The following is a 24,989-nucleotide window of genomic DNA, read 5'->3' as shown; positions in this document are numbered from 1 at the left end:
AAAAAAGAAAACCTTCCCCCCAACCCCATACTTCAGTTTGTATGTTTAGATAATCTATGTTTTTTGTTTGTTTGTTTGTTTGTTTTTGCAGTATGCGGGCCTCTCACTGCTGTGGCCTCTCCCATTGCGGAGCACAGGCTCCGGACGGGCAGGCTCAGCGGCCATGGCTCACAGGCCCAGCCGCTCTGTGGCATGTGGGATCTTCCCGGACCGGGGCCAAACCCACATCCCCCGCATCGGCAGGCGGGCTCTCAACCACTGCGCCACCAGGGAAGCCCAATAATCTATGTTTTAAATGACAGAGGAAATGCAGAGGGAGGAACAGGCTTTAAATGAAAGATAATAAAATTGATTTGTATGTTTCTAGTGCCTATATGTAGAGATGAACCTGGAGCTCAGGAGAAAGGGACAGTGGAATTTGAGTTGAGCTGATTGTTAAGGACATAGGAGTCATTGAGATCACCCAGGGGAGACATTTAAAGGAAAACAGAAAGTCAGGTAAGCCCAACATTTAAGAGAGAATGGGAGGACAAATCAGGAAGTCAGAAAGGATATTTAGAAATGTGGAAGCAACAGCAGAGTGTACTACCACGGAAATGAAGGATGTAGGAAGGTCCAAAGGTCCAACAGTGGCAACTGCTATGGGAAGATTAAGTAGAGTGAAGACTAAAAATAAACCCATGGATATGATGATTAGGCTATAATTGGCTGCAGTGAGTTGGTAGAGACAGTATGCATTGTGCATTGTAGCAATGATTTAGACAGCATCTACAGGAGGAAACTAGAGTTTTTGTGTTGCCACTCACTCATTGTCTGATTTGCTGAGCAACATACAAATACTCTCTAAGCCTCAGTGTTCTCATCTGTGTAAATAGGGCTGCTGATGATACCACCTCATCAGATGCTTAGAAGATTTAAATGAGATAATACGTGTAAGGTGCATAGTACCTGGCACACAGACATCATTCATTCAACGAATATTAACTATTATTATTATTAATGATATTATTACAATCAGTTAAGGAGAAAATGGGAAGTTAGGACAAGGAGGCTTCTCAAGAAGTCTACCAGAAAGAGAAGGAGAGATGTGAAACATTCACTTGAGTAGGAAATAGTGCCCACGAAGGGATGTTTAAAAATTTTAGGATGGAGAGAGGCTTGCTCATGTTTTTTGGCAGAGGAGAACGAGCCAGTAACTGAATAAAAATACTATTATAAGAAGTGGAGAGTTCTTTATTTAGATAAAATTTTCTCATAACAGATCAATTTCACAAAGAGATAATATGACAAGTTCAATAAATAAAAAACAGAAAGCAATATTTGAGTGGAAACATCTGTGCGTGAACCTAATTTATGAAACCACCTGCAATATGTTGGCTGTTCTCAAGCAAAGTAAGTATTTCTTCCATGGAGCACTTTCAGATTTTTCTATTTGCAATTACTGCTCCTGAAATGAATGTGAATTCTTGAAAGTCATGGCTAAGAATCTGGGCAGGTCTACCTAGATCACCTCCTTCCAACAGTTTTTCTAGTCTTGTGAGACTTGAAAAGATGAGAGAGAGAGAGAAAGACACCAACTATCTCAACAAACCAGGCGGTCAGTCCCCAAGCAGATCCCAGGCTTGGGGACTAGCATCAGTAGGTAAGACCCATTGGAAAGCAGTGACTACTTTTTTAGCCATAAATATTCATCAAGGAAGTCAAATAGCCTCTGGCAATAGATGGAGATCAGTGGACCCACAGTGATCAAAGAAACGGCAAAAAGGGAAAGCAGAGGACAGTACAGAATACGTTCATCGCATTACATAGCTTGGTTCAAAACATAGGCACTTCCAACATTATGTATTAAAGAATGTGATGAACCATTTTGACTTCCAGAGTCATCAACTTGTCATGCTGAAAGTTTAGAAAAACTTAACAGCTACCTCTTCATGACAGTTGACTGCAAGCAAGTGAAGAAGATCCTTGTAGACCAATTCTCTAGACCTCTCCAATCCCAGTAGTTCCTCTTTGCAAAAGAGCTCTGGTCTCCTGGTCAGTGGAAAGAGTGATGGGGGATGTATATCTGGCCTGACTTCTCTCTCTCACGACGGCAGCAAGAGCACAAGGCTGGCTTTAGTGAAAGCTTCCTGGTTGGATTTTACTTTCTTCTTGGCCGTCTAGAGTCAGCAGGAATTTAAGAAAAAAAAAAAAAAAAAGGTCATGAAGAACCTAGGGGTAAGACAGGAATAAAGACACAGACCTACTAGAGAATGGACTTGAGGATATGGGGAGGGGGAAGGGTAAGCTGGAATGAAGTGAGAGAGTGGCATGGGCATATATACACTATCAAACGTAAGGTAGATAGCTAGTGGGAAGCAGCCGCATAGCACAGGGAGATCAGCTCAGTGCTTTTTGACCGCCTGGAGGGGTGGGATAGGGAGGGTGGGAGGGAGGGAGATGCAAGAGGGAAGAGATATGGGAACATATGTATATGTATAACTGATTCACTTTGTTATGAAGCAGAAACTAACACACCATTGTAAAGCAATTATACTCCAATAAAGATGTAAAAAAAAATAGAGTCAGCAGGAAAAGAATCTAATAGACCAATTCTGAGTTTCTGATGACTGATAATGCTTTGTTATGATATCCCTTCAGGCCGTTTACATTTGAGCAAGAGAGCATTAACTTGAAGGTAGGAATTTTAAGTACTTTGGAATGCTGTAGGGGAGATGTGTGAAGACTTAGGACTCTTCCTAGCGCTTTACCAATTATATAAACAACAGCCTCCTCTTAGCTCTGACAATTCTTGGCAGGCGACAAGGCTGAGGATACTAAGAATAACAACCATGTGACCAGAGTCCTGATCCGAAACCCTTTCTAGAAAGAAAAGTCTTCATGATCTAGGAAATCAAGGTGAAATTACCTCCTTCCTTTGTGTGGCTCTTGTCATAGATAATCTGTGACAACTAAATGTATCTTGTACTGAATTTTTTTTTTTTTTTTTGGCTGCATTGGGTCTTTGTTCCTGCGTGCGGGCTTTCTCTAGTTGCAGCGAGCGGGGGCTACTCTTGCTTGCGGTGCGCGGGCTTCTCATTGTGGTGGCTTCTCTTGTTGCAGAGCACAGGCTCTAGGAGCGCGGACTTCAGCAGTTGTGGCACGTGGGCTCAGTAGTCGTGGCTTGCGGGCTCTAGAGCACAGGCTCAGTAGTTGTGGCACACGGGCTTAGTTGCTCCGCAGCAAGTGGGATCTTCCCGGACCAGGGCTCGAACCCATGTCCCCTGCATTGTCAGGCGGATTCTTAACCACTGAGACACCAGGGGAGTCCTCTTGTACTGATTTCTTTAACATGCTTTGGTTAAAAAATGTATCCCCAGGGGCTTCCTTGGTGGCGCATAATGTTTGTAGAAAAGACAGTATGCTAACTGTTGTGGGCAAATATAAAGAAGAGACAGTAAGAAACTACTAAATACATGACAAGAAACGTGAGAAACAGATATTACCCAGTGCAACTGTGTGTGTGTGTGTGTGTGTGTGTGTGTGTGTGTTATTGAGAATAGAGTATGGATGAAGGGAATATAAAGTTATCGCAACAGGAAAAAACAATAGCAATTCCTGTCTTTACGCAGGGCGATTGCTTTCACAAAGTTTTTTTTTTAAATTTGATTCTCGTATCTACTGTAAGAACGTAGCATTAAAATGCTAAAAACTCAAACAACAAGATCCTACTGTATAGGACAGGGAACTGTATCAATATCCTGTGATAAACCATAATGGAAAAGAATATTAAAAAGAAGGTATATAAGGGGTGGGATGAATTGGGAGATTGGGATTGACATATATACACTATTGATACTATGTATAAAATAGATAACTCATGAGAACCTACTATATAGCACAGGGAACTCTACTCAGTGCTCTGTGGTGACCTAAATGGGAAGGAAATCCAAAAAATTGGGGATATATGTATACGTATAGCTGATTCAGTTTGCGGTACAGTAGAAACTAACAACATTGTAAAGCAAATTCAGTCCAATAAAATGTTTTTTAAAAGAATGTATGTATACACATATATATATAACTGAATCACTTTGCTGTACAGCAGAAATTAACACAACATTGTAAATCAACTATACTTGAATAAAAAAAAAAAGAAAAACATACTAAAATCTCAAGTGCAGCAGAGATCCAGAGGAGAGAAGGGAGTCTTGTCTAAAAGGTCACACAGCAGGTGGACAGTTAGGGAGAGGGATGGGTGAGAAGTGAGGACATAGCCCTGCCGTTTAGCATCATTAGTGGCTTAAGCACAATTTTATTATACTCTGTTTGTGGAAACTTAAGGTTACTCAAGTCATAATCATTTCTTACTTGTTCACGTACAAAACATCTTATTTCAATTTAAGCATCCATCGCTCCTGTGTATTTAGCTCAGGATAGTCTCACATTTGTGTGAAATGACATATATATATATATATATATATATATGTAGTTATTCGGTTTGCATTTTTTTTCAAATTTTTTTAATTAGTTTCTGCTTTATAACAAATTGAATCAGTTACACATATGCATCTGTTCCCATATCTCTTCCCTCTTGCATCTCCTTCCCTCCCACCCTCCCTATCCCACCCCTCTAGGTGGTCACAAAGCACCGAGCTGATCTCCCTGTGCTATGCGGCTGCTTCCCACTAGCTATCTACCTTACATTTGGTAGTGTATATATGTCCATGCCTCTCTCAACTTTGTCACAGCTTACCCTTCCCCCTTCCCATATCCTCAAGTCCATTCTCAAGTAGGTCTGTGTCTTTATTCCTGTTTTACCCCTAGGTTCTTCATGACATTTTTTCCCCTAAATTCCATATATATGTGTTAGCATACGGTATTTGTCTTTCTCTTTCTGACTTACTTCACTCTGTATGACAGACTCTAGGTCCATCCACCTCATTACAAATAGCTCAATTTCGTTTCTTTTTATGGCTGAGTAATATTCCATTGTATATATGTGCCACATCTTCTTTATCCATTCATCGGATGATGGTTTGCATTGTTTTTAATGGCAAAGTTGTTTGAAAATGTTCTTCAATAGAGAACTGAATAAATTATGGTCCAGGGAATTCCCTGGTGGTCCAGTGGTTAGGACTTGGCGCTTTCACTGCCGTGGCCCGGGTTCCATCCCTGGTCTGGGAACTAAGATCTCGCAAACCATGTGGTGCGGCGAAATTAATTAATTAATTAATTAAAAAAGAAAAATAAATTATGGTCCAGCCATACAATGGAATACTAATGCAGCCGCCAACTAGAATGAAGCAGCTCTCTATTGATTTGGGAAGATCTAGGACTGCTGAAAAAAGTGCTACAAACTGTGTGACTTGAAACGATGGAAATGTATTATATCACAGTTCTGGATGCTAGAAGTCCAAAATCAAGGTGTCAGCATAACCCTGCTCCCTCTGAAACTTATAGGAGAGGATTGTTCCTTGTCTGTTCTTAGCTTCTGATGGCTTGTAGCAAGCCTTGGCATTCCTGGGCTTACAGCTGCATCACTCCAGTATCTGCCTCCGATGTCGGTCATCACATCACATTCTCACTGTGCGTCTGCGTCCTCCTTTTATAAGGACACCAGTCACATAGGATTAAGGGCCCAACCCACTCCAGTATGGCCTCTTCTTAACTTTCTTTACATCCACAATGACTTTATTTCCAAATAAGGTCACTTTCTAAGATGCTGGGGGTTAGGAATTCAACATCTCTTTTTGGGGACCCAATTCAATCTATAAAAATCTCCAAGACAAATTGTATTTTCACCTAATTTTCTCAAAGCAGGGTGCAGAGCAGAGTCTATAGCACCTTTGTGTAAAAGAAACGTGTACACACATATACATAAATGTTTATAAACGCATTAGAGTATCTCCAGAAGGGTTCATAAGATACTAGTAGCTTCCAAGCACAAGAACAGTAGAGCTGGTAGAAACAATATAGAAGAATCATAGTTCTTAGTTATTACTTTTTTTGTACTTTTGAATTCTGTGTTAACCAATTTTTTAAATCCCCTTCCACAGCTGTTCTTTAGTTACCGTGAATCTATTTAACATATTCAGTTCCCTCAAATATTAGGAGAAGGTATTCAGATCTTTTCTTCTGAGCTGCCCTGGCAAGATTATTCATTCAGTTGCATGCCAATCCAAAGTATTAAATAGAGAGCCAGAAATCAGAACCAGGATGAGAGACTGGGCTCAGAAATTATGCAGTCAGAATCTCAAGCAAACCAGATACATACGACAGAGGGTGAGTTCGCTTTCTCCAACAGGATTATCATGGATCTGAGAGCAGAGTGAGGTCACGCTCAGGAGTGGCCAGCAAGCCCTATCGTTGTGGTTCTAAGTGCAGTATTTCCTACACCTGCCAGTCCTGAGAATCAATTTTTCTGCATACAGATTCTTCACCCCCTTCTCCAGAGACTCTGATTCAGTGAATTGGAGGCTCTGGCCATAAAATATGGATGTTTAACACATACAGAGAGAAAGTTTGGGAAACGCTGACGGGCAGAGAGAGAAAGGAGAGTGCTTAATGATCACCCTTGGTGTGTTCTCTTTCTCTACCTGACTCTCCTTAAAATTAACCCTGATCCTAAGGTATGAGCAAGATATTCAGTTCAGGACTCCTTGGATGGCCTCTCTTGGGCTGTACCATCCCAATATTATCTGCTATTCATTTCTGCTTTTCCCCCTGTAACTCTAACATCAAAAGTTCTCTGACACAGGCTGTATTGGACTCTGCATCATTTAGATCCTGTGGGAAGACAGTTGCCCTGATATTCCAGAGAGTTTCAAGACAGGGTAATCCTGAGAAATCAAGATGTAGAATAGAATTTTTAATGGGAGGAAAAAAAACTCCTTCTCAGGACCTGTCTTTTACAAGTCCAGAATTAGGAAATATACTGTTGGCAAAAAATGTTCTAAATTGTATTTTGATGCAATTTTCTCTGGAAGGAATAAATCATATGCTGTCTAAACAGGATTGGTAATACAATCTATTTGAGAAATACTTGTAATTATCCCACACTTAAAGATTCACAATGCATATTATCATAGTTAAGACCCTAAGAAGTCCTTGACATAAAGAAATTTATTGAACTTTACTGAAATCAGAGTTTATAAAGTGTACTTGACTGTACATTGTTTTCTTAGATATTGTATATTAGTATTCTTGCAAATCTGAGATTCCAAGGAGCGGAGTTTGGAAAACGTTACCATAAATATTTCCACATCTCATTTGCTAAGAGTTTGGAGAGTAATTTGGGAAAGGAAATACTCTGATAGAAATGAAGTCATCTGAGTGGATGAGATAGGACTTTCTGGGAGCATTTATTTATTTAACAAACATTTATTGAACGTCATGTAGAAAAATAAACTAGACAAAGTATTTTTTCATAAAACATAGGGATTTTTTGGTAGACTCCTTTGGTAATATGAATCATTTTGTAATTTTGTTTTAAAAAATTTTAGACAATTTCTGGTATATTCTCCTTTACAGAATATTCAATTTGATTAATATGAGAGCACACTAGCTTGTTGGGCCAACAAGTGTTGATTTATTGGCTCAAAAAATACCAGATTATGAGAACATTGAGGTATTTAAGTTTCACATATGTAGTACGACTAATGTTTAGTTTTATAATAAACTTATTTAAGTGACTAAAATAAAGCAATAAAGTTAAGACAAATATAAAACTATCTAAGGACAGAATAAGGCTTCCAATTAATCATGGCAAATTGAGCCTGTTTATCTCTGTACTCTCCTAAAACCCCATGTAAATGGCCTCAACGGAATAAAAAAGGAATAAATCCGCTATGACAAAGAGAACAAGGTGGGTAATAATAGCAGCTAAGAGGTATCCACAAGGTTCTAGAAGGTGGAAAGTAGATGGCTGAGTGATGAGACTTAGCTCAGCAGAGAAAGTGGAAGCCCAGCTGCCTGCAGTGAGAGATGCCCCAGCAAGAAGTGTACCAACTGAACTGTAAATGCCATAAAGCTCCAGGATGGTAAGATACTGATTATTCCCAAAGAACCAGGGTGCGGGATGCGGCTAAAAAGTAGAGAATTAGATGAAAGATGATAAGTAACAATAAGACCTCCAGATGCCCTCTTCAGCCAATAACATCAGGCATACACCTCCAGCATCTGCAAGAAGCAAGATGAAGAGCCAACCCAACCATGAAGCTACTGAAGCCTAGGCCTCAGGCTCCCCATGCACAGGTCCCTTCCAAGGCCTTGTATTTAATTGTGCTTCATAATTTTATGTTTTTTTGTCCAGAAGAGCACCCTCCAAATGATATAAGCTTGAGGCCCCACAAAACCTAGATCCACCCTAGAGAGAGTAGAGATATTGGACCAGGAAACACCATTCTAAAAACAAGGGGGATTTTTTTTTTGAAGTATGGTTGATTTACAATGATTCAGGTATACGGTAAAGTGATTCAGTTATACGTATACATATATATATTGTTTTTCAGATTCGTTTCCATTATAGTTTATTACGAGATATCGAGTATAGTTCCCTGTGCTAAATAGTAGGTCCTTGTTGTTTACCTATTTTATATATAGTAGGGTATACCTGTTAATCCCAAATTCCTAATTTATCCCTCCCTCCCCTTTCACCTTTGGTAACTATAAGTTTGTTTTCTATGTCTGACAGTCTATTTCTATTTTGTAAATAAGTTCGTTTGTATAATTTTTTTAAGATTCCACATATAAGTGATATTATATGGTATTTGTCTTTCTCTTTTTGACTTAACTTCACTTGGAATGATAATCTCTAGGTCCATCTATGTTGCTGCAAATGGCATTATTTCATTCTTTTTTATGGCTGAGTAGTATTCCATTGTATATATGTACCACATTTTCTTTATCCATTCATCTGTCAATGGACATTTAGGTTGCTTCCATGTCTTGGCTATTGTAAATAGTGCTACAGTGAACATTGGGGTGCATGTATCTTTTCAAATTAGAGTTTTCATCTTTTCTGGATATATGCTCAGGAGTGGGATTAATGTGTCATATGGTAATTCTATTTTTAGATTTTTAAGGAACCTCCATACTGTTCTCCGTAGTAGTAGCTACACCAATTTACATTCTCACCAACAGTGTAGGAGGGTCCCCTTTTCTCCACACCCTCTCCAGCATTTATTATTTGTAGGCTTTTTGATGATGGCCATTCTGACCAATGTGAGGTGATACCTCATTGTAGTTTTGATCTGCATTTCTCTAATAATTAGTGAAGTTGAGCACCTTTTCCCATGTCTATTGTCCAGCAGTATGTCTTCTTTGGAGAAATATCTATTTAGGTCTTCTGCCCATTTTTTGATTGGGTTGTTTGTTTTTTTGATATTGAGCTGTTTGTATATTTTGGAAATCAATTCCTTGTCTGTTGCATTGTTTGTAAATATTTTCTCCCAATCTGTAGGTTGTCTTTTCATTTTGTGTGTGATTTCCTTTACCGTGCAAAAGCTTTTAAGTTTATTTTTTTATAGATTTATTTAATGAATTTATTCATTTATTGGCTGCGTTAGGTCTTCATTGCTGGGCACGGGCTTTCTCTAGTTGCGGCGAGTGGGGGCTACTCTTCGTTGCAGTGCGAGAGCTTCTCATTGCGGTGGCGTCTCTTGTTGCAGAGCACAGGCTCTAGGGGTGCAGGCTTCAGTAGTTGTGGCATACGGGCTTCAGTAATTGTGTCACAGGGGCTCAGTAGTTGTGGCTCATGGGCTCTAGAGCATAAGCTCAGTAGTTGTGGCACACAGACTTAGTTGCTCCACGGCATGTGTGATCTTCCCAGACCAGGGCTCGAACCCGTGTCTCCTGCTTTGGCAGGCGGATTCTTAACCACTGTGCCACCAAGGAAGCCCCTAGCTTTTAAGTTTAATTCTGTCTCATTTGTTAAAAACAAGGGGATTGTGTGAGAATCTGCATGAAAAACTGTTCCCTTCCACCCCTGCCACATCTCAGCTTCTGGAACACTGTAGCCCGGCTATACTTTCAGGAAAGAGACTAGAAAACGCTGACCAGGTCAAAATCAAAGACCTATAGAAACTGACATTTACAGGGGCCCATCTGTCTTTTCAGGGAATTCCCACCCTGACCCAATCTCCCCACAGCAAAGCTCACTGGTTGACAAGTCCTACAGCTTAAAAGCCTCACTTCAAGTATGAATAGACAGTCAAGAATCACCAAAGAAAATCCTTCAACATAACAGCTAGAAAAAAAGCAGAGAAAAATTTTAACAATAAAAGCAAACCTTATTACAAATATCCTCAGAAAGAAAAAATACTGCATCTGTTTAAAAACTTTATTTATATATATATATATATAAAATACTATACATACATATATAATACATACATATATAGTACACATATGTGTATATTATATATACATAAATATACGTATGTGTGTATGTATATATACCCACATACGTACATTCAAAATGTAAGACAAATATATTGGATTTTTTTTTTTTTTTTTTTTTTTGCGCAGTACACTGGCCTCTCCCGTTGTTGTGGCCTCTCCCCCTGTGGAGCACAGGCTCCAGACATGCAGGCTCAGTGGCCATGGCTCACAGGCCCAGCCGCTCCGCGGCATGTGGGATCCTCCCGGACTGGGGCACGAACCCACATCCCCTGCATCGGCAGGCGGACTCTCAACCACTGTGCCACCAGGGAAGCCCAGATATTGGATATTTAAAGTATGATAGCAGATGGATTGAAATATAACATTGAGAAAATTTGATTAATAACAAGGATTCCAGAAATAAAGTGTGAAAAAATGAAAAGAAGGAAGTTATAAAAAAGAAAGGAAGGAAGTTACCAAAGAAATAACACAGGCAGGGACTTCCCTGGTGGTCCAGTGGGTAAGACTCTGTGCTCCCAGTGCAGGGGGCCGGGTTCCATCCCTGATCGGAAAACTAGATCCTGCATGCATGCCGCAACTAAGAGTTTGCATGCTGCAACGAAGAAGTCCACATGCTGGAACTGAAAGATCCCGCATGCCGCAACAAGATCCCGCATGCCACAACTAAGACCCGGTGCAGCCAAAATAAAATACGTACATACATACATAGATAAGAAATAACACAGGCAGATGTCCCAACTGTGAAAATTTGAGTTTCCAAATTAAAATAGTCTACTAAATATCCAGCACAATAAACAATAAGTTAATAATAATAATAATAATGGCTAATGTTTACAGAGGGCTTTTGTGCCCAGCACTGTTCTAAACATTTTGAAGTATTACTATTGGGTTGGCCAAAAAGTTCATTCAGGTGTTTCCATAACATCTTACAGAACATTTTACAGCCAACAGAGGCATAGAAAAGTTGAGTACCTTCCAAAGTTAGAGAGCTAGTTAAGTGACAGATCTAGCAGTCTGGCTCTAGAATCTGTGCTCCTAGTCACCACACATTTTTGCCTCTCCAGAAAAAAAAAAAAAAAGATCTTGTGAAAGCCCAGTTATTCTGCAATTTTAAAACCCTAAGTCTCCCAATGGGAAAAGATAGGTCACACACCAAGGACTGGGAACAAGAATGGCATCAGAGTTCTCAAGAGCACTACTGAACACCAGTTAGCAATGGAGCAGTCCTTCCAGATTCCTAAGGAAAAATAATTTCCAACCTAGAATACTATACCAGGCTCTCCATCAAGGATGAGAGTAGAATGAAAGCATTTCAGTCATGTCAGGCTGCACACATTCACTTCCTGTGCACTCTTTCTCCAGAAGCTACTGGAGGACTAAATCAAGGAGGTGTAGAATGAGGTGTCCAGGAAAGGAGCTGTGCCGAGGAGAGAGCAGAGGGAAATCCTGGGGGATGATAAAAGAGGTCCCAGGGTGACAGCTGTGCTGCAGGCCTGGAAAGCTCCCAGACAGGACTGGAGCAAGAGGACATGGGTCTCTGGAAGGAATAATGAAAGAGGAAGAAGAGGAGGAAGAGGGAGAAACTGAGAGATCAGCTGTAGTATTTGATTTTATTGAGAAAAGTTTTCTAGTTCTGGCAGCATATTTAGGAATGAATTAGTTTTCAATACATGAAACACTAAGCAGATGCAATGATGAGGCCATTTCAGACTCAGAGAAAATAGTTGTACAATAAATGAAGGGTAATCATAGTATAATTTATGCATCAGTGTTGAGTCATATTTATCTAATTATACCAATGAAAGCATCAAACATTTCATTAGAGCTCTCAGTATACTCAGTGAATGGAGGAAGGGGACATGGATCCTTTCCTCTTCTCCTTATTCTTTTTTTTTTTTTTTGCGGTTCATGGACCTCTCACTGTTGTGGCCTCTCCCGTTGCGGAGCACAGGCTCCGGACGTGCAGGCTCAGCGGCCATGTCTCGCGGGCCCAGCCACTCCCCGGCATGTGGGATCTTCCCGGACCGGGGCACGAACCCGCGTCCTCTGCATCGGCAGGTGGACTCTCAACCACTGCGCCCCCAGGGAAGCCCCCTCTTCTCCTCTTAATCTTCGTCATATCATGGATCCCACTTTCTGGAATTATCCAAGAAATGTTGTCTATTTTTTACCTTTTCATACTAGAATGTAAGTTCATAAGTATGGGGACTTTGTCTTATCCACTGGTATATCCCCAGTTATTTCCAGGAACGGGCAGGGCAGGTATAATTGTGATAAATACCCTTTTTTGATAAAAAATCAACAGGCAATGTCCAATATTGAAAAATCTTGAAATAATAGTATGAGCATATCATATCAAATAATACCAGTAGAAAGCACTAAGATAGCTGAAAGATTTCCTGTGGGGAGCAGAGATTGGGAACGCAAAGAGATAAAGCAGGAGAGAGCTGTGTTCTATTATAAGCCTTGTAATGTTTTCTGACTCTTAAATTATTAAATTTATTACCTTGATAAACAAATAATAAACTCCAAAAAGAGAAAAAAATAAAAATGAATACTATAAAATTATGTATAGCAAAGTGAAGTTTCATATTTGAAACATTTTATAGTAGTGTTTTATTTTTTGTGGTACGCGGGCCTCTCACTGTTGTGGCCTCTCCCGTTGCGGAGCACAGGCTCCGGACGCGCAGGCTCAGCGGCCATGGCTCACGGGCCCAGCCGCTCCGCGGCATGTGGGATCCTCCGGACCGGGGCACGAACCCGTGTCTCCTGCATCGGCAGGCGGACTCTCAACCACTGCGCCACCAGGGAAGCCCTGGGTAATTTTTTTTAATTCACTGTTGCTTCTAACAGAGATTGAGAACTGCTAAATTCAATTCCCAAATCTGAATTTGATTCCCAAACTTGGTTAGGTATCAGAATCACCTAAGAAGCTTCCTAAAAATGCATCCCTTCCAGCTCCAAACTCTGATTATGACTAAGTGGCACTCAGACCACAGCTGTTGACTTTTCTCATTCAGTGAATTTGATTTGACAAATTACAGAGGCAAAGATCTTGCAGTGCGTGATCCACTTAGAGAAAATGTTCAGTTTGGACTTATGTACAAGGAACTGATAAACGAGCAGGGAGAGTGTAACTCTCATTTATCTCTACTCGTGTTTCCCTCCCCTGCAGACATGCCTCTCTCTCTCTTGATACTTGGCTTAATTCCCGCTTGAATTGGAGATTTGGACGTTGGAGCAAGTCAGCACCTACAAGCTGCTTCCAAGCCCCTGTGGGAGCCCAGAATAACCTTACAGTCATGCTTTATGCAAGGCTGGGCTTGCAAAAGGTTGTGTTGCTCTTTCACCAGAAATAGGGATTATATAATGGTAAATATTGTCACCATTTCCTCCATAAACCACGTGTTATAATGTTCATATATATACTACATATATATACATATATATATACTATTTCACTGTGAATGAATGTCTGAGTTACTACATAGCAATATTTGTTTAATCATCTTACATATAAACTCATGGAAGCCTCATGACAGTCTGTCTGATAGGCTGGAAAAGCCTCATTTGGGCACATGAGCAACTGAAATGAAAACTGTCATAGTAGCCAAGCCAGGTCTTCTGTCACCTGGACCTGACACCAGCGTTCTTTCTATTCTAGTATGTTCCACTGTCTGTTGTGGAGAGAGTGGAGACTTTTCTTCCTTCAAGAAAGTCAGATTTCAAGTTCTGAATGTGCAGTTTCCCTTCTGATGAATCCTTTCCTTTGCAGAAGAGAATGTCTGGGATGCTGGATATTCTAAGCAATCAGGCCAATACCATTTATATAATAATTTTATATATTACTTAGGATTGTCTTTTTTCCACATGGAAATCACTGGCTGTGTTTAAAAGCTACAAATTTTCTGCAAAACTGCTTAGCAGCACAACTGTGAAACCAATTTTTATTTTATCAAAATGGAGAAGCATTTGACATGTGAGGGTCCAAGGATTGTTTTTCCATGTTGGCGTAGTTGGTGCTTAATATCTGGTTCTTGAAAATAATGATGCCACTTGTATTAGCAGTCATGACACGTGCACCTTGCTCATCCTGTGTGCATCAGTCAGACACTGTTTGACCTTGCTGTGCTGAAGCACAAAGAAAGATCATATGTGGAAAAGCCAAAAGGAGACTGGAGTGATTATACAGAGGGGTCTAATTACAGGTATTTGAAGCATAAAAACATTGTTTAGAATCTCTTCGCAGAGGTAAGCTTGTCCTCTACCAGCTGTATTTTTTACGTGCTCTTTTCTGCTTTTGTGGAAGTCAGCTCCTTTGTTACCCTTCCAAAGTGTTTAAATAGACCGGAATTATATTTTGAGAGACAATTAGAAAAACTCTAGAGCCCTACAAAGGGTTGCAAAAGACAAAAGAATTTTTTCTAATTAATCCCCTAGATTTTACTTCATCTTAGAATGTAAGATGGAGAAGAGAAAACCTGAATGGGAGTGGAGACCTTATTTTTAGCCCTGATTCTGAACACACATGACATAAACCCTGGGGCATATCACCTAACTTCCCAGAGCCTGTGTCTCCTCGTGGGTGAAATGAAGGCCTGAGACTAGACTGATCTTCTGTCGCAGCCCAAACATCCCATAATGCTATGTCTCTACAGGTCTCAGGTTTAGTCTTCTTTCTACACTGAAAATACCTGAAATCCAAAATTCTATGTAGATCCTCTCCTGAGACATTATTTTGATTCCACTAACACTGGTTTTCAAATCGTGGTACTCAAACTTCCTTCTAACAGAATCATGTGGAATGCTTACTTAAAATGCAGAATCTGGGCTTCCCTGGTGGCGCAGTGGTTAAGAATCTGCCTGACAATGCAGGGGACATGGGTTTGAGCCCTGGTCCGGGAAGATCCCACATGCCGCGGAGCAACTAAGCCCATGCATCACAACTACTGAGCCTGAGCTCTAGAGCCCGCGTGCCACAACTACTGAAGCCCACACACCTAGAGCCCATGCTCCATAACAAGAGAAGCCACCGCAATGAGAAGCCCATGCACCACAACAAAGAGTAGCCCCTGCTCACCACAACTAGAGAAAGCCCACGCACAGCAACAAAGACCCAACGCAGCCAAAAATAAATAAATAGATAAATTTATTTTTTAAAAATACATAAAATGCAGAATCTTGGGAATTCCCTCACGGTCCAGTGGTTAGGACTCAGTACTCTCACTGCCAGGGCCGGGGTTCAATCCCTGGTCAGGGAACTAAGGTCCTGCATGCCACGTGGCACAACCGAGAAAAAAACAAACAAACAAAAGCATTATCTTGAGCCTTGACCCAAGCCTCTTAAATCAAAATCTTTAGGACGGGATCTAATGTACAGCAAGGTGACCATAGTTAACAGTACTGTAAAATTCTCACCACACACACACACACACACACACACACAATGATAATTCTGTGAGGTATCGGGCATGTTAACTTCCTGACTGCAGTAATCATTTTACAAGATATACATATATTAAATCATCACCTTGTACACGTTGAACTTACACAGTGTTATATGCCAATTATATATCAATGAAGCTGGGGGAAAATAATATTCCTAAAAAAAAATCTGTAGAATGGGAGGAGGGATTCAGGAATGTGTCTAGTGGCCTCCATGGGGATCCCGAATTCCTCTAAAGCTTGAGAACGACTGAGAAGCCAGGAGTAAACCGTAGAAGAGGGGAGGGAAGGGTGACAGTGGAACGTGATCATTGCTACCTCGTTTTGGATGCAGAGGAAACAGGTGTGGAGGGAAGAAGGGTGCAATCTGGGTGCTCCTGGAGAATACATCTCTCTGCTGACATTGTCACCCTGGTTTCCTGTTTGAACAGACTGAAGTCAAGCACTGACTATGAGAACTGTTGCATAAAAATGCCCCTCAGTCACAGCATCACCCGTTACAACGAGTCTCTAGCTTATGGGTCTTTTTTTTTTTTTTTTTTGCGGTACGCGGACCTCTCACTGCTGTGGCCTCTCCCGTTGCGGAGCACAGGCTCCGGATGCGCAGGCTCAGCGGCCAATGGCCCATGGGCCTAGCTGCTCCGCGGCATATGGGATCTTCCCGGACCGGGGCATGAACCCATGTCCTCTGCATCGGCAGGTGGACTCTCAACCACTGCGCCACCAGGGAAGCCCCTAGCTTATGTTTTCTGTAATATTCAAAACCAGGCAAGTAGGTCGGGGTTCTGTTTTAGGAACGAGGAAATGGCCTTCCTCAAGCAGCAGAGAGAAAAAAGGTAAATGGTAACCATTTAGGATTTCTGAAGATTTTTTCAGGAGTGGAAATAAACCCTTTGGTGAATTAAAATATATTCTTTTCATGCTGGGGATTTTGCTCGAATTTTATTTATCCTGGTGTGCGAACTGTCATTCAGAGTGTCTAGGTGAGATCATATGTGTGAATCCCTGGAAAACCCATGCTTGATCAGCGTTAGCTCCTACCATGGGTTTATATTTCTATAGTGCTTGTCTCTGTAGGTTCTGTATTGCCTTTTTAGCACAAACACACAAACTAGAAAGAGAAGGGAAAATCTCATCAGTCAATGTCTCAACTTCAGACAAGTTTGAGATCAAGCCTCAGGGAATCCAATCATCTCTTGATAAACCAAACATCCCTTGTGAGAGGACCCTGACTTGCCCAGCATTGGGCGAAGTGCAAATCTCCACATCACTTGAGTGGAGAGTTGATCTGGTGAAGGAGCTGCTCTGGCTTAGAAGGATCTTTCAAGAACTACAGACAGCACAGGGTAGCACTGCCTGGGAAGGCTCAGCAACCTAAAAGGACCTAAAAAACGCTTTGGATGAGGAACAGCAACAACATAATAGCAACATTCTGGCTTTGCATTGGTTGAAGAGTGTATTTCTAGACTTATGGTAAGCAGGCTCCTGGGGTGACCTTACTCCCACTCAAGCTCACGCGTCATCTTGGTGGAAAGGAGAATGGAAGTAAAGAACATAGATGTCCTTTCCTTCCCCATGGCCTCCTAAACAAATGAACAGCCCTCTTGCGGAGGCCTTCCCTGTCTATTCATCCTTTTCCACTTTATTTTTCTTCATAATATTGATGCTTATTTTGTTCCTTGTCCATATCCACTTCATTAGAATCTACGCTCCATGAAGGATGGATTTCTGTCCACATGTTCACAGCTACTGCCCCACTTCCTAGAAGAGTTTCTGGTGCTTAGTAGGTGCTCACTAAATACTTGTGGAAAGAATGAATAGACCCCTATTAGATGATATCCTTCCCATATTCAGTGATATAGAATTAGTATATTTTATGCAGTTTTAGAATTGTGCCCCCCAAAATGACAATAAAATATTTAGGGAGATGGACCAAGGTGGAGTGTTTACCTGGCTGGTTATTTCTGGCTTTCAGATTAGGTAACTTAGTCATTGAGAGCTTCAGCTCTGGAATCAACCTATCTTGGTTTGAATCCTGGCCCTGCTACTTACTAGCTGTGAAATCTCCAACAAGTTACTTAACTTCTCTGTGCCTCAATTTCCTCCACTGTGAAATGGGGTAATAATAGGAAGGTAGCTCTAAGTATCACATGTATCTAAAGTGTTTGAAATGTGGTCCTGCACACAGTAGACAAAAATAACACTCACTGTGGTTGCTTTCCTGTGAATCTCATGTTATCTCTTCCATAAGTGGTGCTTTCAATAGACTATAAACACCCAGTTACACTCGTGTTCTTGAGTTAAACCTGGATGTCTTAAATTATGTAGCTGCATGGCCTTTATGACAATCAGAAGGTACAACTTATGTGCAAAGAACAAAAGGAGGGCCACTCTTTGAGCAGTGAAGCCAAGGTCACAACAGCAATAAAATAAGAACTATTATTTGTTTAATATTTTATCTTATTTTTTAAGTTTTATTTTTGGCTGCATTGGCTCTTTGTTGCTGTGCATGGGCTTTCTCTAGTTGCAGCGAGTGGAGGCTACTCTTCCTTGCGTTGTGCAGGCTTCTCATTGCGGTGGCTTCTCCTGTTGCAGAGCACAGGCTCTAGGTGCACAGGCTTCAATAGTTGTGGCACATGGGCTCAGTAGTTGTGGCTTGTGGGCTCTAGAGCTCAGGCTCAGTAGTTGTGGCACACGGGCTTAGTTTCTCCGTGGCGCGTGTGATCTTCCCGGACCAGGGCTCGAACCTGTGTCCCCTGCATTGGCAGGCAGATTCTTAACCACTGCGCCACCAGGGAAGCCCTAATATTTTAAATCTATCTATCCACCCTTCTAACTATCCACCCATCCATCTATCTACCCATCTATCTCTGTCGGTCTATCCTACTGTAATTGTATGGTCCTATCAAGAAGTTATTTGTTAATGGAAGTTTCTCATCTGAAAAAGTAAAACACCAAGCACACTAACATAGCAATTAATTTGTGTCAGGTACATTCTAAGCACTTAGAATGTCAGTGTAAACACCCATGCATTCACTTGCTACTTCAGAAATTCTATTTAAAAATTTCAAACTCAGAAACACACTTTCATGGATGGTTAATCTTAATCTTATTGTCCGTATTTGTTCTCAGTGATTCATATAAGCTTCCCATGACCATAGTCCCATAACTCCTGCCTTCTGGAGTCCATCCCAATGGGCTGCAGTATTAATGAAATAATAGTATTCAAGTGTAGCCCAACTGCTCCAGCCAAGATGTCCTTAAACTCTCCAAACTTCTGGAGCTATTTCATTTTATATCATTTTACATCCAAAATGAAAGAAGTCCTGTCTCTACCCACAACACCTCTGAGGAGTTCAGTTCTCCTTAGGGTTCCCAGCTGCCTGCTTTTCCACACTTACTTCCTCCTAACATCCCTCTCGTATGAACAAAGCCCCATTTTCTTTCAAGGGGTCCACCTTGGACCTCCTCTCTTCTTCATGCCCCCCGGAGCATTAGTTTCACAAAGCTGTTCTTGTAGCTGACTTGTATTGATCTTTTGAGGGAGGGAAGGTGTGGTAGGAGAAGAGAGGGCAAAGAGAACACAGCAGCAGTCATTTCAACACAGAACACAAAATAACCTTAAACAATTCCAGACATCACTCTTCCTGACACTTTTGGGCCATTTCCCACCATTGAGAATTTCTCACTGCCTGTCTCCTGCCAGACCGTGAGGTTCCTTCCTCTCTTCCATGACCCTGCTTGCTTTCCTTTCTCCCTGTTTCCCAGGCCCTTTACTCATTTATTCACTCCTCTCTTCAAGGTTTCCTGCAGAAATACAAATAAGCTCTCTCTCTCTCCATCTCTCTCCCCCTCCCCCCAGGCAAATGACAAGGGGGCCTTCTTTAACCAAGATAAACATCTTACGATGTTTTCCTGAAAAGAACCATCTACCCCAGGATTGAATTATGACATTTCTCATGGGAGTTCCAGAAGTTCTGTGTAGAAGGGACTTTCTAGATTTAGTCTAATTGAAAGGGAATTGAGAAAATTTGTCTTGAAATTGTGCTTGCATAGCAAACAAGCTGTTTTTAACTTAATTGTGTATCAGTCAAAGTCCTGGCAGAAATCAAAATTCCACTCAAAGGGCTTGAAGTGAAGAGAATTTAATTAAGGGACTGTTTCCAGAGGTGTGGGTGGGTTAGAGAAACCAACAAGGAACCTTGTGGTCCCCGGGACAAGGACAGTAGGAAGCCATCAACCCCCCCAGGTCTGAAGGAGCGAGGGAGGGAAGAGGTGTCTCTGTGTTCCTGACAGTTGGAGCTGGGGAAGAGCCAGTAATGATGGCGAATCTGGCCTCTGTACCCCGACACTGAATTAAATCTCAGAGACAGAGTTTTGGGTGAAGTAGAAAAGAACAGCTTTATTGCTTTGCCAGGCAAAGGGGGCCACAGCAGGCTCCTGCCCTCAACACTGTGTGTCCTGACCTGGAGGGGGTAGTGAGGAGTTTTATAGTACTGCTTCACAGGGGGCGTGGTCAACTCATGGACATTCTTCTGATTGGTTGGTGGTGAGGTAAGTGGGAGTCAGCATCGTCAACCTTCTGGTTACAACCTGTCTGGGGTCTGCGTGCTGGTGGGCAGTGTACTGTTAACTTCTCCCACCTGCTGGGGGTTTCAGTATCTGCAAAACAGCTCAAAGATATTATGTGTTGATATATCCCTTGAGGGGGAACCAGGGCCCTGCCCCAAGGCTGCACTATTGTTTCTTGACGGCTCCTCCCTTGTCTCTGCATCCCCTCCCTTCCCTAATTAGCATCTGTTTGAACTTGCCTCTTGGAACTCTGGGAAGGTCATGGAGGCTGAATGAAGCCTATTTCCTGTAATCAAGAAATGGGGGACACAGGAAGGCTTTTGTGCCCAGGAGCCCCACAGGGCCCTGCTCAGTTTCAGTAAGAGGTGTTATCTCAGGGGTTATAGGCCCCAAAGCTGGGAGGGAGGAGAGGAAGACGTACCTTGATCTTGCCTTCCTCTTTCCCTCTGAGCTCCTGCAGACGCTTCCCAGGGGCTGAACCCAACCAGAAGCTAGAGGGCAGGACTTCCCTGATGGCATAGTGGTTAAGGATCTGCTTGCCAATGCAGGGGATGTGGGTTCGATCCCTGATCCGGGAAGATCCCACATGCTGCGGGGCAACTAAGCCTGTGTGCCACAACTACTGAACCTGCCCTCTGGAGCCCGCGAGCCACAACTACTGAGCCCGCAAGCCACAACTACTGAAGCCTGGGCACCTAGAGCCCATGCTCCGCAGCAAGAGAAGCCACCACGATGAGAAGCACGTGCACTGCAACAAAGAATAGCCCCCGCTCACCTCGACTAAGCCCACACACAGCAGCGAAGACCCAACGCAGCCAAAAATAAATAATTAATTAAAAAAAAAAAAGAAGAAGCTAGAGGGCAAGGGATCCCTGACAAAGGAGTCTGCAGGATTCCTCACCTGTGGCCCAGAACAGGTGGGGTGGGGTCAGTTGATGGAGAATCACCAGAATAGATTGTATATTTATTTGAGGTAACTTTGAAAACGGAAACTGAGGAGGATGAAGGACAGCTTGACCACTGCTGGCCACTTCCTGGAAGGCAGAAGCAACCTCAGTCAAACTTCGTTTCACATTGAAATTGTCCCCTCCTAATACCCTGGAAGGCTGTTGTGGAGACAGAGGTTAGGCCTCTCCTCCTTCCCCATTCCTGGGGAAAGGTGTGAGTTATGGGCAGAGCAAGGTGTAAGGGAAGTATCTGAGTGGTATTCACCTTGGTCTTGTTGCCAAGATTCCTGCCTCCTTTGCACCACGGATTAGCTCGAAACACTCTCTATTATAAGAAACAGTAAAGCAGTTTTTGTTTTTTTTTTTTTTTTTTTTTGCGGTATGCGGGCCTCTCACTGTTGTGGCCTCCCCCGTTGCGGAGCACAGGCTCCGGATGCGCAGGCCCAGCGGCCATGGCTCACGGGCCCAGCCGCTCCGCGGCATATGGGATCCTCCCAGACCGGGGCACGAACCCGTATCCCCTGCATCGGCAGGCGGACTCTCAACCACTGCGCCACCAGGGAGGCCCAGTAAAGCAGTTTTTGAAGCGTCAAACTAACCTGCAACAACCAATCCAGAAGTTGAGTCCAGCACTGGGAGAATTCAAACACAGTTGAGGATGTACACTTTTCAACTCTAAATTCTTTTTCATTGCCTCTAAACTCAAGCTCTCAACCAACCATGACAAGAGTTTACATTCCTCTTTGAAATCAGTGAGGCAAAAACAGATTACCAAAAGCTGGGGAAAAGGATGCAGTGTTGATGCTTTCCTCGGTGCTGAATACTAATTTGAGGGGATGTCCTTGGTTCTTTTCAGAGACTGGAGGCTGCAGTACCAACCCCTAGGGACTTCCAGCCAGCTTGGCCCACTGCCCAGTGCTCCTTCATCTGGTTCTGTCTGCAGTTGCCAAGAGAGTGATGGAAGAATTTCTAGAAGAGGCTTCGTTTCAGTCCAACTCTCTAGCTGGGTCAGTGACCACCTTGACTCCTGGGCGCAGTCATAGTGTGAGGGTATGGCTCTGACCTGCAAGTCCCCAGGGTGTGCTGTGATGTTAGAGAGCATTATGAAATGTCTAAGAGAATACTGTCCTCTGTAAAGTTCACTTTGACGTGACCTGAGGAATGAAGGAAAGAAGCACCCTTGGACGTGCATGTTGCGCAAGCCCCTCCACATTTTTAGTGTCCAGGATAGCCTGTGGAAGAGGTCCTGAGCTGGGTGCTTTACATTATTCACCTCAAAATAAATATGGGAGATGCATGCTAAAATATCTCTATTTTACAGAGAAAACAGGTTTGAGGAAATCATTGGTTTGCCCAAAGACACACAACCTGTACATGGTAGAGCTGACATCAAAACCCAGTTTTGTCTGTGTTCAAAGCCTTTGCACTTAATAATCACACCACATGGATTGAGTATGTCAGGGAATTTGGAAGGAGAGTAGTGAGATGGTATATCGTATGGATGGTTAAAGTTGTCTCCAGAGTTATGAATCTGTGATATTGTGATTTATAAGAAATATATTTGGTCATTCAGATGACTGAAATGTATTTCTCATTATATTTGGTCTTCATCCACAGTTCGTGGCTTACAGTTCTGGCAACCCTTGTCCTAAGTGTTGAAAGTGATAAAGGTGTCTTTTGTTGTGTAAATGAGGTGATTTGGGGAAGCACCTTGGATGGGGGCTGGTTGCCAGGAGAACCAACCACGTGATAAGAGAATAGGAACTCTTAGTTCAACTTCCTGGAGGTTGAATCAATTGCCAGTGGCCAGTGATTTAGTCAATCATGCCTATGTAATGAAGCCTCCATAAAAAAACCGGAAGGACAGGGTTCAGAGAGCTTCTGGGTTGGTGAACCAACACATGGAGATGCTGGGAGAGTGTCATCCTGGAGGGGCAAGGAAACCCATGCCGTTTACCCATACCTTGTCCTCTGTATCTCTTCCATCTGGCTGTTCCTGAGTTATACCCTTTTATAATAGACCAGTAATCTAGTAAATAAAATATTTCTCTGAGTTCTGTGAGCCACTCTAGCAAATTAATCGAACCCAAGCAGGGAGCCTTGGGAACCTCTGATCTATAGCTAGTCAGTCAGAAGCACAGGTATCAGCCTGAGCTTGTGACTGGTATCTGGAGTGAGTGTGTCTGTGTGTGTTGGTTGGAGGAGGTTGGGGGGATACGGGGCGTCTGGTGGGACCGAACCCTTAACCTGTGGAATCTGATGCTATCGCTGGGTAAATAGACATCAGAACTGAGTTGAATTCTCAGACAGCCTGCTGGTATCTGAGAATTGCTTGGTGTTGTGCAGGAAGCCCCTCACCCCCCAACACACATGTTGGAATTGGGTCCAGGATCCCCAAAAGAGAATCTATATACAAGGATAAATTTTATTATCCAGGACTCTTGGCTAGAAGTGACAGAAACCCAATTCAATTTCTAGCTTAAGTCAGGAAAATAAAAATTGACTTATTTCACCTAAAAGTTCAAGGGTTAGTGGCTTCCTGCACAGAACCAAGTGCTTAAATGAAGTTTCCAGGAATCATTCTCTGCATTCATTCATTTACTAATTTTTCTGTGTGTGTGTGTGTGTGTGTGTGTGTTGGTTTTAATTTGCAGACTGGTTGTGCCTACATAATGGAGAACATGAGTCCTGACAGCACCAGGTTTACATACTCCTGCATGGCCTCAAACTAAGTAAGTAAGCCTCTCTCCCTGACCATCCATATCAGTTCTTGAAAGACTTCCTGGCGCAGCTTGGATCACATGCCCACCCTTGGACCAATCACAGTGTTTGAGGGGGAATGTAATACTCTTATTGGCCAGTCTGAGTCACAGGTTCACTCCTAGTAGGACAGGTGAGGTCATCTCATCGACAGCCCCAACTGTTCCCAAAAGAGACAGTTCCCAAAACAGAAGGAGGCTGGGCAGACAAATAAAATGTAAGACAATAAAAATGGGCACAAAAATTACTAACTTAACTAACTAAATAAACAAATAGGGCAGTCCCTGTCTGTGGGAGGCTAAATGAATGAGACAAGCATATCAGAAAAAGTTGCTAGCTACCCCATTAAGCAAGAGATACAATGTGTTAAAAGTAGCTCCCTTGAGCAGAGCATACTACTTGAACAAAGACAGAGAGATGTTTTCCTTATTATTAATGTGTAGAACTATACTACCAGAATAATGATAATTTCTATCCCTGAAGCCTTTTTTTTTTTTTTTTCTCCCAGCAGGGAAATCGGGAATCTCCATAGCCGTTACTCTGAAACAAAAAATCAGTTTAAGAGTAAGAACCATTACGATTATTTTCTAGGGAAAAAAAGAGAAATGTCTTTATCCAAAGTCAATGCCCGGTAGACTGAATATAGTCAATCTTTAATTCAGAAACTCTCCTGACACAATAGCATCCGATGTCTACCTCTGGGTTCTCTCAAGCTCAACATCCCTCCAGAGCTGCTTTTCCAGGAGACCATCTTTCTCTGACTGGTTGGTACTCAGAGAGTCTTGGAGTAAGAACTTGAGGTTAGGAGATGAACTGGACCAAGGGGTCCTTTCCCTTCTCTGTTCTCCACCTCTCCTTCCTCCAGTCACCTTGGAAGCTCAA

At 42.3% G+C, this 24,989-nt stretch overlaps 1 protein-coding gene across 7 annotated transcripts in view; it reads left to right on the top strand.

Annotated features, from left to right (window-relative positions):
• The window catches only part of IBTK (inhibitor of Bruton tyrosine kinase), a 187,490-nt gene that overhangs the window by 37,417 nt on the left and 125,084 nt on the right, over positions 1 to 24,989 (top strand). For 4 of the 7 annotated variants that reach the window (XM_082633402.1, XM_082633397.1, XM_082633399.1 and 1 more), the window contains exons 2-3: positions 22,204 to 22,354; positions 24,002 to 24,079. The exons of 1 other annotated variant lie outside the window; for it this stretch is intronic. The gene's annotated coding sequence lies outside the window, so the exon portion shown is untranslated. Of the gene's footprint in view, positions 1 to 22,203; positions 22,355 to 24,001; positions 24,080 to 24,615; positions 24,672 to 24,989 lie in introns of those variants that run through there. 2 more of the 7 variants (XM_082633401.1, XM_082633400.1) reach the window with 2 other exon arrangements.

Source organism: Mesoplodon mirus (assembly GCF_964341445.2).
Source record: "Mesoplodon mirus genome assembly, chromosome: 10".
Classification (NCBI taxonomy): Eukaryota; Metazoa; Chordata; class Mammalia; order Artiodactyla; family Ziphiidae; genus Mesoplodon; species Mesoplodon mirus.
The sequence above is the reverse complement of the archived record's forward strand: the minus strand, read 5'-3'. Positions and strand labels throughout refer to the sequence as shown.